The 11,625-nt window shown below is 41.2% G+C and overlaps 1 protein-coding gene across 3 annotated transcripts in view; it reads right to left on the bottom strand.

Moving 5' to 3' along the window:
* LOC108573156 (protein dimmed-like) overlaps window positions 1-8,260 on the bottom strand; it is a 23,724-nt gene extending 15,464 nt beyond the window's left edge. For 2 of the 3 annotated variants that reach the window (XM_017935541.1, XM_017935543.1), the window contains exons 1-2: window positions 7,867-8,260; window positions 4,832-5,422 (exon numbers count right to left, since the gene is read on the bottom strand). The gene's annotated coding sequence lies outside the window, so the exon portion shown is untranslated. The remainder of the gene's footprint in view (window positions 1-4,831; window positions 5,423-7,866) is intronic. The other variant, XM_017935542.1, reaches the window with a different exon arrangement.
* Window positions 8,261-11,625: the final 3,365 nt, after the last annotated feature.

Raw genomic sequence — 11,625 nt, 5'->3', positions numbered from 1 at the left:
AACTTTCTTCATTAAACGAATTATTTTCAGGTTTAATTAATATCGCTAGAGATAACGCCACGCTGATAAAAATACGACATAATCAACGAGTTAACCATTATGTGTACACGGAACAGCGAATCGAAAAATGTCACATCCGCTTGCTTCTAGAATTGCCTTTTATCTTCAGAAACATCACCACATTCGATTCTTTACCGCAATATATGTAGATGTTCAGTTGCTTAGAAGTGTTTTCTTTTAAGCTACCGAATAATTTATTAAGTAATACATTTTTTCGTTCTTATATCAATTTAAATGTATTTTGTTACATGAGGAGTTCGTTTAACATTCTAAAATCGTTAAAAATTTTACATTTTCATAAAAATAATTTTACGTTTTCACGAAAAATTTTGCAAGAATAATTATAGAAAATTAAAAGGTGCTCTATATATGAATTTCCACTTTCGATTGTTAAACATTATTAAATTACGATTTTTCATCGGTGAATTTTAATTGATTTTCAGTCAACAAGTTTTTAGTTATTTAGAAGGCATTCGTAGAAATTATTCAACAATTTTCGTCTCAAATTTTTTCAACCTTGCTAACAATCGAATTCCGCGCTCTCTCCAGTGAAACACGCGAGACGGATTAAAACGTTCCTCTTTAAACATCGGATATTGTTAACTTAATATTCCAGAGTATCGAATAAAACGCGAGTGATTTACGTATATCTGAAGACGAAACAGGCTGGTACATCCGATTAGAAATTCCCCCATGAAACACATTCACGATCATGCCTGAATATCTGACGCGTCTAAAAATCCCATTTACGTCTGTCTTTCTTTTGCGGCGTAAAAGTTTCACGAATCACCAAGACGATTTTATACGCTGCAAGCAATCGTTCGTGAAAGCGGACGACGACTCGCGCCGATCGTGGCGTGAATTTCAACTTTCGGACGAATTTATGCACGCCTCATTCCTCCTGCTCGCAATTCGACAAATGGTTTTGAGGAAGCAGAACGAGAAAGATGTTATCAGGCTGTGCGGTTTCCCGACTACGAGCCAGACGCTCGTTATTATTATGACACTCGAGACTCGAAAGTATTCTAAAGCCGGCCGCAGGTCCCGCTGTAATCTATATGTTGCTGAACCACGTCACAGTTAATTGTCATAACATTAATGGCACGCAGACGCGGAATAGTGAAATATGTCGGATCTGTGGTTTGTCTTCTTTTTCATTTCTGTGCAAAATTCGTTCATTTTTCTCAGTCACGTGTTCACGTGGTGCAATGAAGATTTGATAATTTGGATTTTGGGTGATCCAAGCAAAGATGAGTTTCGCTTCGCTCAAGTTAATGAAGTCTTAAGACTTCCATGTTGGATAGGTAAAATTATTCGAGAACATAATTTTTTTTTCAGTTATATCGGGGTTTCAAAATTAAATTAAACCTATTGAGCTTTTTAGTCTTACGATACATTCAAGATATGATTTTTCTTCGATATTTTTCCACCGGTTTAAGCTCTATCACGGAAGAAATAAATAAAATAAGTAGTGGAGACAAGGGATTATTCAGAATTTCAAACATTACAGAATTTTACAGTAGATTCATTTAACACTAACTTAACCTTTTCACTGCTGTTGGCACCTATAGGCGCTTCGAATATTTTCCCTCACTGTCCTTGGCGCCTATAGGCGGCTTTCAATATTTTCTCGCACCGTGCCCTTGGCGTCTATACGTGTTGTGAAAATTTCTTCGCACACTTTCCCTTAATTTAAGCCTTTTCATATTTAATTGAAAATTTTCAAAATATTAAAAAATTTCGCCTAAAACTTGCTGCAGCGAAAGAGTTAAGGCTCCAATTTTCAAAAGGCAAAAATACAGGACGCAATATTTTTGAATTTTATTCAAAATTATTCAGTGTTTAATTATAGAATTTCATAGTAGACTCATTTTTGTAAACGCTCGCTTCTATTATATCGACAATAGATACACTGGGAAACGTTCGAGAGATTGAATAGAGTTGATGAAATATTTACAGCAGTGTGAACATTGATAGAAACAGTTGTTTGGTTATTAGAACGAGTATATTTTTTGATGAACAGTGCGTCTCATATTGACACTGAAAGGTAGAAAATTCAAGATAAATACGTCGCGTGCAACTTATGAATGACGTATTTTTTTCTCTTTCTCATATCGAGATATACCTTTTTCTTCTTCTTACACTTGTCAACTTGTCAAATAATTGACAATAAAATTTTTTGCTTTCTCTTGAAAAAGAAAGAAAAGAAAGAATACGTCGGTAAAACACTTTGTCGGTGTGGACTAAAAATATGAACGTTTTATTTCACGTACATAATATACTGTCGCGTTATTCGAGTGGGCTGTAACATGCAAATCCCCGGGGACTAATCTGGGCCAAAAGTCGTTTCCTGTGTTCGTTTTAATGGGTTGCCCGTGTTCTCGTATCGGTAGTACACACAAACCCTACGGTAATACACTTCGAAAATCTATTTGACCTACTATACTTTCTTACGCGCTACCTAGCTGCTCTGAATTGTACAAATAGCTGAGTTTTTTTGCGATAACGATAACAATTTCACATAAAAACGACAATACATGCTTCTAGACAAGAAACTTTCCTTTCACCTTCTGCTTGTTTTCGCGATACTACCAGGCTTAATGCTAGAAAAATAATTTCCAATACAGATTATTACTTTCATTATACAATTTGTCCTGTGCATACGTTTGCTAACTTTTTTTTAATGAACATTTGTCGTAAAGTGTATCGTAATGTAAACGAAGTTCCCTTCAATACCGAGGATTCTGTTACTTCAATATGATAATACTTTGTTTTAGTTTTATTATTATTAATTATTATTTACATTAAATTATTATTAACTTTGTTTTTGATTTAATTGCATAGCGCGCTGTATGGTACGTTAGTATGTTAGTACGATTTATATCGAACGTGGAAAAAATTATGGGAACGAAAATATAGGTTAGAAACCTCGAGTTCATTGACATACTGGTGAATGTGAATGTCAAAACATTTTAATGGAAGAGGTATTTTTAGAACCGTATAAGCTGTTAAGTGTCGCGAAGGATTTTTATTACCGTAATGCTTTTATTAGTGTTTTTATCAACGCAGAAAAATAAAACATGGGCAATTAGTTTCTCTTAATAATACGTTGAAGTGGTGAGAAAAAGGATTAGCGATACAGTACAGAAGATAGTGACACGTTACATAAAAAATATGAAATTTAAAGAAAGAGGCATCAGTGCGAGTAATTATAAACTCATGTTTTTAATAATTGATCACATTTCTCCAATCTTCTTCAGAATAATTGTATCCAATTGAAATTCCAATTGAAATTTGATATTGCTTATTCAAATAAAGAAGAAATTCTTCACGAATATGTACACGAATCACAGTTTTTTTCGCAGTCATAATACGTTTTCACTGATCAAAATTTATAATTACATATATAATTTATCATTCACACTAACATTTCGCTCTCGAAAATGTTCGACACCTACATGAAAATAAGACGAAATATTTATATTTCTACCTGTACTCGTCAAGGCATTCTCTTTGCTCCGACAAGTAGTACGTTCAATTCGGCCTTCAGCTTTCGAAAACATCTACAGAAACTTCACTGTGTTCACTTCAGAAATACGAAAAATAAAAAAAAAATAAAGCACTCTTCCCGTATAAATATACACATCGTTGCAAAGTCTCACATGCCCCCATTTTTACGCGATTTCTAACCTATACAAATCCTACGTTCCGCGAAACGATCAAAATTCGCCGTGGAATCCCGCGAGAGGGACACGAGAAAGTCGAGCAGAACTTGTCCGTGGAGAAACGTAGTCAGGCGAATGCGAATGATTTTTCGAGAAATGTCAGATAAACCGGAAAACAGTGCACACGCGCGCGCGCGCGCGCCAACGTTCCCCCTAAACACCGTGTTTCGCTCGTGAAACGAAAGTTATATGCTAACGCCGCTCTCGGCCGTTTAGCTCGCTCGTTCACTCGCTCGCTCCGGTGGCGGCGCGCTTAATTTTAGAAAAGAACCAACCGAACGAAGAACACCGTAGAGACGTTCTCGCGTGTGCAACGTTTTTCACGAGACCCACGGTTAATGAATGATTAAACAGCGGCCGATAGTAATTACCAGGCGAGCCGATAACCTTCGACTGAACGACATTTATCGCGGTGCTCGCGTAATCTATAGGCACAGATACGGTAATCTCGGTTTTATATTTCATTGTAATACCGTGACGTATCGACAGGGTGGGGAGAAGAGGGGGAGTAGAGGGATGGTAGGGTGGGGGGTGAGTTGTGGGTGATCGCGAAATAAAGACAGTCGTGTCGCGACAACTCGCTGGGGTCGAAAGTGAAACTGATCGGAACTCCGAGGGAACAGCGAACTGTTACGTGCCCCTTGTCTCTCTACGTCGTCGTCGAATAGTGTCGTATCACGATTTCATTCGTCATTTACATTTTGCCGTGTGTACGCGAGCAGAAAGAAAACCTGACGCATGCTCACGCGCGCCGTTTCTCTCTCTCTTTCTTTCTTTTCCTATTCCCGTGTCTCTCACTCGCTCACTCACTCCCTCTCTTTCTCGCTCTTTCTCTTGTCTCTCTGTTTCATCGAGAAGAGACACGAAGCGACCGGTGTGTGCAGGCGCGTGCGCGCGCGGTAGCAATGTATAAAAATGTGCATTGCTATGCAAACGTAGGTGAATGCACGCAGCACGGTATTTCTGCATGATCAGAAGAAAACGCGTGGGCATTAAAGGTGAAACAGAACGAAGGAAGGTGCAAGCGAAACAGGTGCTATATTTACCTTGGATATCGGCGGTCCTGGTTGAGGTGCGCGCGATTATCTTCGACGCGTATCCATGGAAGAAGGGTTGCAGGTTAACAGGGGTAACACGAAATCCGTAGGAAATCGACGTTTTTCGATTTATCGGATGATTTAGAAAGATCGTTCTCTCCCGGTGGTTTTTCTTTATCCAATTAGATCGAACCTTCTTCTGTTTTTTATATATCAATCCTTCGTGCACGCGAATAATAATCGACACTGTTTCCAATTGGCACTATTTAATTCCGCGTTTTTTTATTTATGTATATATATTTGTTTGTTTTTTTTTCTTTCCTTCTTTCTTTCTATCACGCAAAATTCATGCCTCGTCCTCGTACGTATCTGACAACGGCGCTAGTTCAACACACAACACTTTCCTCCTTATAGTCCGATCGACACAAGTTTTATCCCGTCACTTAGATTATCTCCGATCCTCTCCTCTCCTCTGTCTGTCGCTCTCGGCCAGAGTTGATCAATAACTTGGTGCTTCGTGTGCTTCTTTCGGGGAATTCCCAGCTGGATCTCAGGCGTCCGATGAAATTACCTTCGATTACCAGCAGAGGAAGGCACTATCTGCGTAACACGTGGAAATTATTCGTGGTTGATGGGGAGAAAGTAGTCGCGCGTACTTATAGTCCGCGGGACAGTGGAAAAAAGAAGCCTTCCAACGGCATTAAGTATCTCGACCGCGAACGAAACAACAGTGAATTCAACGATTTTCAAATTCGATCAAATTCAGAGATAGAGAACAGAAGAGACCTGTTGCGCGCGTGTCGCGCATTCTGCCCCGTCGTCTCTCCTCGCGATTCCCTTACGTTCCCCGCGAACGTTCAGGGATGTTCACGTTTTTCACGCGGACAAGAAAACCAGAATCTATTTCCCCCTTCTGCTCTAAAGTTTGTTTTCTCTTTTTTTCATCGGCGTAACAACGAATCTCCGCCAGAGAAGATATTTTTATGCGAAAACAGACAGAAAATTTACGCGCGTCGTGCTGTTCTCAAGTTCGGAACTCGAATCGTGCAAAAACAACGGATCAGAGAGAATATTTTCGTGAGATCAAATATATCCCGTGGCTAGTTGGTTTTACTTTTTTTCACATCTCGTCCTTTATTTCTCTCGATTCTTCCTTCTTTCTTTTTCTTTTTTACCTGAGAACGTACGCGTTAAAAACCGGCGCGAATCAAGTTTTCGTGCGAATCGATTCGATTTTCTCGTAGACGCGAACACGCGTTGCGGAGAGCAGCGTTTCACGCGTTGTTATTGTCGATTCGGTTTCATGAATGGAAGAAGAATTTCCTGGATGGAAACGAGTCGCACAACCACCGAGATTTTCCTCCTTTCTCTCTGTCATCGTTGCTTTCTTGTCACTCTTTTTTCTCTTCCTTTTTTTACTCCATTTTTATCGTAGAACATCCGCGGGATTATTGTATAACTAAACGTTCCGGTATTTTTAGCGATGCGTATATTGCGCAATCGTCTGGAACGCGCAGATGCTTAATAACGATGGAGCGCGATTTAAAGTGTTTCGAATGGGTCGTTCGAGGCATGGAATTCACCTCGTAACATCCTGAATAATGTTCAGACACCGAAAATCCGCTCGGAACATCGTTTCTGCGTCTCTCCATACATATTCATACAATCTTCTTCTTCTTTTTCTCTTCTCCTTTTCTTTCATTTATATTTAGAAGATGATCCAGAAGAAGAATTCGCGTTTTCTAGACGGTTCTTGTAGCTCCCGAGCGATTAAACAACAATATACCTTACGTTGTACTTTTATAACGACTCTTAACGTTAAGGTTTAAAATCAGCGTGAAATTTCTTTAGAGCAACGGGAATATAATTCAGAGAGAAAGATTTTCTCTTCTCACCGTGCACACACTCGTTACTTCCTGTTTCCCTTAGCGTACGAAACTGTAACGTCTACCTTTCCCACCGTGATCACCGACTTTTCTCATTACTTTCCGCGTATCGATGCTTGGAGTCACGAAAAATCGCGATGATTTTCGAACGAAACGGAGAAGATTCACGCGAAAATTTCGCGAGTTACGTGTGTGGAATTTCACGTCGTTCCGCGACACGAAAACTGGTTCGTGCGAACCTTTTTTTTTTTTTGAATACTCACAATGAACGTTTTACACGGCGTGATTAATAGTATATATACACGTTTGTTATTCGGGAATTCCTGTTTCTCTCGTGGTGCGCTTACAAGTTGAGTCAGCGAAGGTGAGCAGCGTTCAAAGCCGCGCGCGACGTGTGTGTAGGAAGACAGCGGCGAGGAAAGGAAAAGAAAAATGCAGCACGCGACGGAAACGCACGCACGCAGGCAAGCACGAGGCGGATTATCTCCGCGTGTTTCCATTTCTCATTTCCATCGCGATCGTCTCCAAGTTCACGTCGTGTGTTACGAGGTCACATCCGCGTACGAGTGACCGTATTCGTCCGCGTGCGTTCTTACGCGCGACGTCGAGTCGCTGCTGCTTCTCTTGCGGCGGCCACCGTCGTAGTCGTCGTCGCGATTCGAAAGTCAAAACAAATCGCGAAAGAAACCGGCTTCGATGGAACATCGTCTAGCTTGGTTTCTGTCGAAACTGATTAAAAAAAAAGGAAACTCTCGATTAGAGGTTATCGATAAACGGTCTGATAAACGGTGATCGAAAAATGAGAAAAAAAAAGAAATATTTCGCTGATCCGTATTCGAAGTCAGATTCCCCCTCACGTCTACGTGAAGAAAGTTAACAGTCGATTCTCCGTAAAACTCTCATGACCGTTACGCCGAGCGTAAAGAACGCGTGCAAGACTCCTCGAGATGCATCCGGGGGGAAAGAATTGATTTGGATAAAAATGTCAAGACAGAGAGAGAAAAGCACGACGACTCAATATACGCGCGCCCGTATCCAATTAATCGTGCACAATGAACCCACGAGCGTCGACGATGACGTACACATATTCCCGGTGCTGTCGTTTCGTCCGCGCGGATCTTGCTCCGTCTTTGCTTTCCACACCAGTGTAGTATATACCGTTAATTGTGCCCAATTTGATTTCGTCAAGTTCCACGGGGTACCAGAGGGGGGCCAGTGTGTGTTCGTTTCACCAAGAGGAGAAAAAAAGAGTTGCAAAGCCCGCACAGGGAAGCGATCTCTCCTTGAAGGCCGTGGAAGAATGTGAGAATTGATCCCTTGAGAAGACGACGAAGAACGGAGAGTGGCCGGTAGTAGAGGAGAAACACGTCGACAGAGGGTAGAGACAGACGTCGAGGGCACTTCACTCTCCAACTAAAACTACCTCTCTAGTTTCGATCCACGGCCTAACCGCGCGTGGAAGAGGCCAACGACGTCGCTTTAATATACCGGCTCGACAAATCGGGATCGGTTTTTCGAGCTACACTTGGCACAAGTAGTCTAGGCTGACCGAACGCCCGATCCGGACTGACTATAACTGTAAACCATCACTTGTCGCTGCCAAGCTTACCCCCACCATTCGCCGCGAAACGGATCGCTACCCCCACTCTACCGCCTCAGCTGCCACGCCATGCCGCGCCACGAGCTCCCGCTCCAAACCAGTTCTTCGATGCGCTCCGCCACTTCTACCTTCGTCGGCTCTGCTTCAGAAGCGTTTCCACCTGCTGCCGCGCGCACCGACCGATACACCGGTCGATCTCTCGCCCGAATCCAAACAGAATAACACGCCCGACAGGAGCCACCTTTTCACCTTGAACCGGTGGAGGCCCCGAAAAATCAACTCCGACACTGCGGATTCGACGCTCGCCATCAACGACCTCGCCGCGCGGCAACTCGAGAGAACTCTCGTGGCATTTTCGCTTTTGTTGTGACGCGCGAATCCGTCGACACGGTTCACGCTACTCCCACCACTCCACCCGCTGGCCGATTCTAACGCGAATACCTGACTCGAAGTAGGTTAGGGTTGATTCCCGGCTGTTCGCCGCGATTTATGCGCCGGGGAAAGTAAAGATTACGTTCGAGACGTAGGTATTAAGGTGGAAAGGTTTATATAGTTCACTGGAACGGTAAAGGCTTGGGTTAGTGCCTCAGTTTTGTCGCGCTTAGCGCCGCGACTGCTCTCTCTCTCAAGGATGCGTAGAAGCATGCTGATGCATTCAAGCTCGCGTTTTCTATGTAAATTGCAGTGCTGTATGGGTATTCTAGTTTTACCTGGAAACGATTGTAGAGTGAACGAATTTTAGTCAATTTCATTAATTCGTTCGAAATTTTTCTGTTATTTATAAATTATGCAATACGAGTTGTCAAATATAGGGGAAGTAGGTTGCAGTGTTGTTTCGGTTTGTTAAATACTAAATGTAAGAAAAAGTAATTTAGGTGTTAACAACACCCTTTGTCAAACCTTTCACACAATTTGCACATTTTGAACCTGTAATGCTCTTCGTATACCAAAGGATTATTCTATGCGTGCATTTAAAGAAATAACAAAAAATTCTAAGAAACATCGTCAGTCAATTAAGTGTAATATAGCGAACACTGTGAAATATAATTGACGATCTAGTAATTCGATACTCTAGTAATTCGCATCTGTTTTGAGTTGCATTATACAGCTTTTTAACTGTACAAATTTAAACGGAAACGTGTCATGGTGCGTTAAACTTAACTGTAATGTCCATTGAACTAGTGCTAGTTCGCGGCTGCTCGTAATGTATATGTTCGACGTGCTATTAGCGCGATATTCCACCTACATTGTCATTAGTTCCTAAAAAAATAGTAAAAAAAAAAAATATCTTTCGTCCTCAAAAACGTTAACGAAAAAAGAAAAAAGAAGAAATTCCGCAAGCAACAAATTCCCACTAACTCCGTACAAGTATTCCAGCAAACATAATCGCAATTACGACTATCTAAATATTGTTCGATAAATTCCGAACGTTTCTCGACTTTATTGCACGTTAATACCCGAGAGAAGACGATTCATTTACTGTTTACAAAAAATAAAATCGTCTCGAACAATAATAATCGTACGACGGGAGCGAAGTCAGGATTCACTATCGTTCGAATAAATATGCCCGATACCGCAGCGTATTTTTTTGGCTACTTATCGTGCGTTATCGTTTGGGAGTCGGTCTCTGCTCGATTACGAATAAATAAAGTTTCTTTTTTTATGGATGTTTAGTTTCCACGATTCGAGACGCGACGTGTTGTTGCATCGTTACAGACACTCTCCTTCTCTTTCTTCCTTTCTTCTTCTTCTTCGTCAAGTTTCATGTCGCGCGCGAGCAACCGTCTCTCGCGTCGATGAGATTCAGTTTTCGAGTTACACGAAGAAGATAGATAGGAGAGGCATACACTGGGAAGAGGAGAGATTAACAATCGAAGCTGATTTCCGAGAGGGTTAAATAAAATCGTCCGTTAACGTGCGCATTCTTCGGCTATAATTAGGCAAGATACACAAATCAGAAGAAGCTCTTTGTCTCGGATCGAGAGTTTGTCAAGAGGCTCTTTAGCAATAATACAGTTAGAGGCGCGTTAAGTTTGCTCTTTTTCAGCGTTCATTTACGGATTTCTCCTTTGTTCAATTGCCATTGCAACCGATCGCAGATAAAGCAACGTCACCAATGTTGTTTCGTTTCTTCCTCGGTAAACAACAAAGACTTGTATCTTCCTTTAGAAATTCTCGTTGGAGACGCGCCACTGTGGAACAGTCTTAAAAATCACACGTTTCCGCGGGTTTCGCTACTTATTGTTAGAATAAACCTCCGTTGATAACGTTATCGCGCTCGAAACACGAATCGCATTGTCTGTTGTGACGTTCGGTCATTCAAAAGTTTCAAATTAATTGCGTCAATTAAGGGAACGTACATTTATACAACTTCGAATACTATTTCTGTCTAGAGAGATAGCCTTTCGCAATCTACTCTGAATTATTGCTTTGATATTTTCTCATATTCCCCGATGTTTCTTGCCGAATGCAATCGTTTGTCGTAATCGAACTTGGTGCAATTACTCGTACATCCAGTATAACCTTTATCTCGTGGATTATTTTAGTTTGTTTACTATCACTACTTTCACTGATTAATTTAGCTTATCGAGTAATTCGGGATCGCATATTTGACACCGCGCTCCTCTTCGGAGGTTTGAGACATTTAGAGCACACCTCCATCTTGCAAGCCCTGCCGTTTGTGGTTTCCGGCGCACTCTTCTCGAATCACGTCTCAAATTCACCCGTATTTTCATTTTTTGCGAGTTTTACAGGCGCTTCTCTTCGCGACGATGTCCAAAATTTTGTCATCGTCTCAAATTTATCCATATTTTCTTCATCTTTTCCTTTTTTACCAGCTTTACAGCTGCTTCTCTTCGCGACAACGTCGAAAATTTAATCGTTATATTTTTGCGTATTAATACTAAAACGCCAAGAAGAGAAGAAACTCTTCGTTTCGTCCACCATTTGCGCTTCGCAGAAGAAACAGCTGTAAAAGTTGAAATACTCGAAATTTCTTTACCAAAATTTAACAGTACCTTCTCGACTACGTGTACTTTCGAGAAATGCAAGAGAAAAAGTCTAATTTTCGAAAGAGTCACACAGGAATGACCCTTTAACGGCCAGCAAAAATTTCTTCGGAGCACATTTTCAACGTTCGCGAAAATTTCGCAATTTCGTTTTGCACAGTACTGGAACCGAATGTACCTTAATGGCCATCCGTACGAGAACATGAACCATTGTAGTTATTCTCGCCGTACGGTCAAGTGATTCAGAATTTAATAATAGAGGCAACGGAGAAAATTCCGACTATTTCGAGCCCCTTCGTACATTTAACT

Source organism: Habropoda laboriosa, unplaced genomic scaffold (genome assembly GCF_001263275.1).
Source record: "Habropoda laboriosa isolate 0110345459 unplaced genomic scaffold, ASM126327v1 scaffold124, whole genome shotgun sequence".
Classification (NCBI taxonomy): Eukaryota; Metazoa; Arthropoda; class Insecta; order Hymenoptera; family Apidae; genus Habropoda; species Habropoda laboriosa.
The sequence above is the reverse complement of the archived record's forward strand: the minus strand, read 5'-3'. Positions and strand labels throughout refer to the sequence as shown.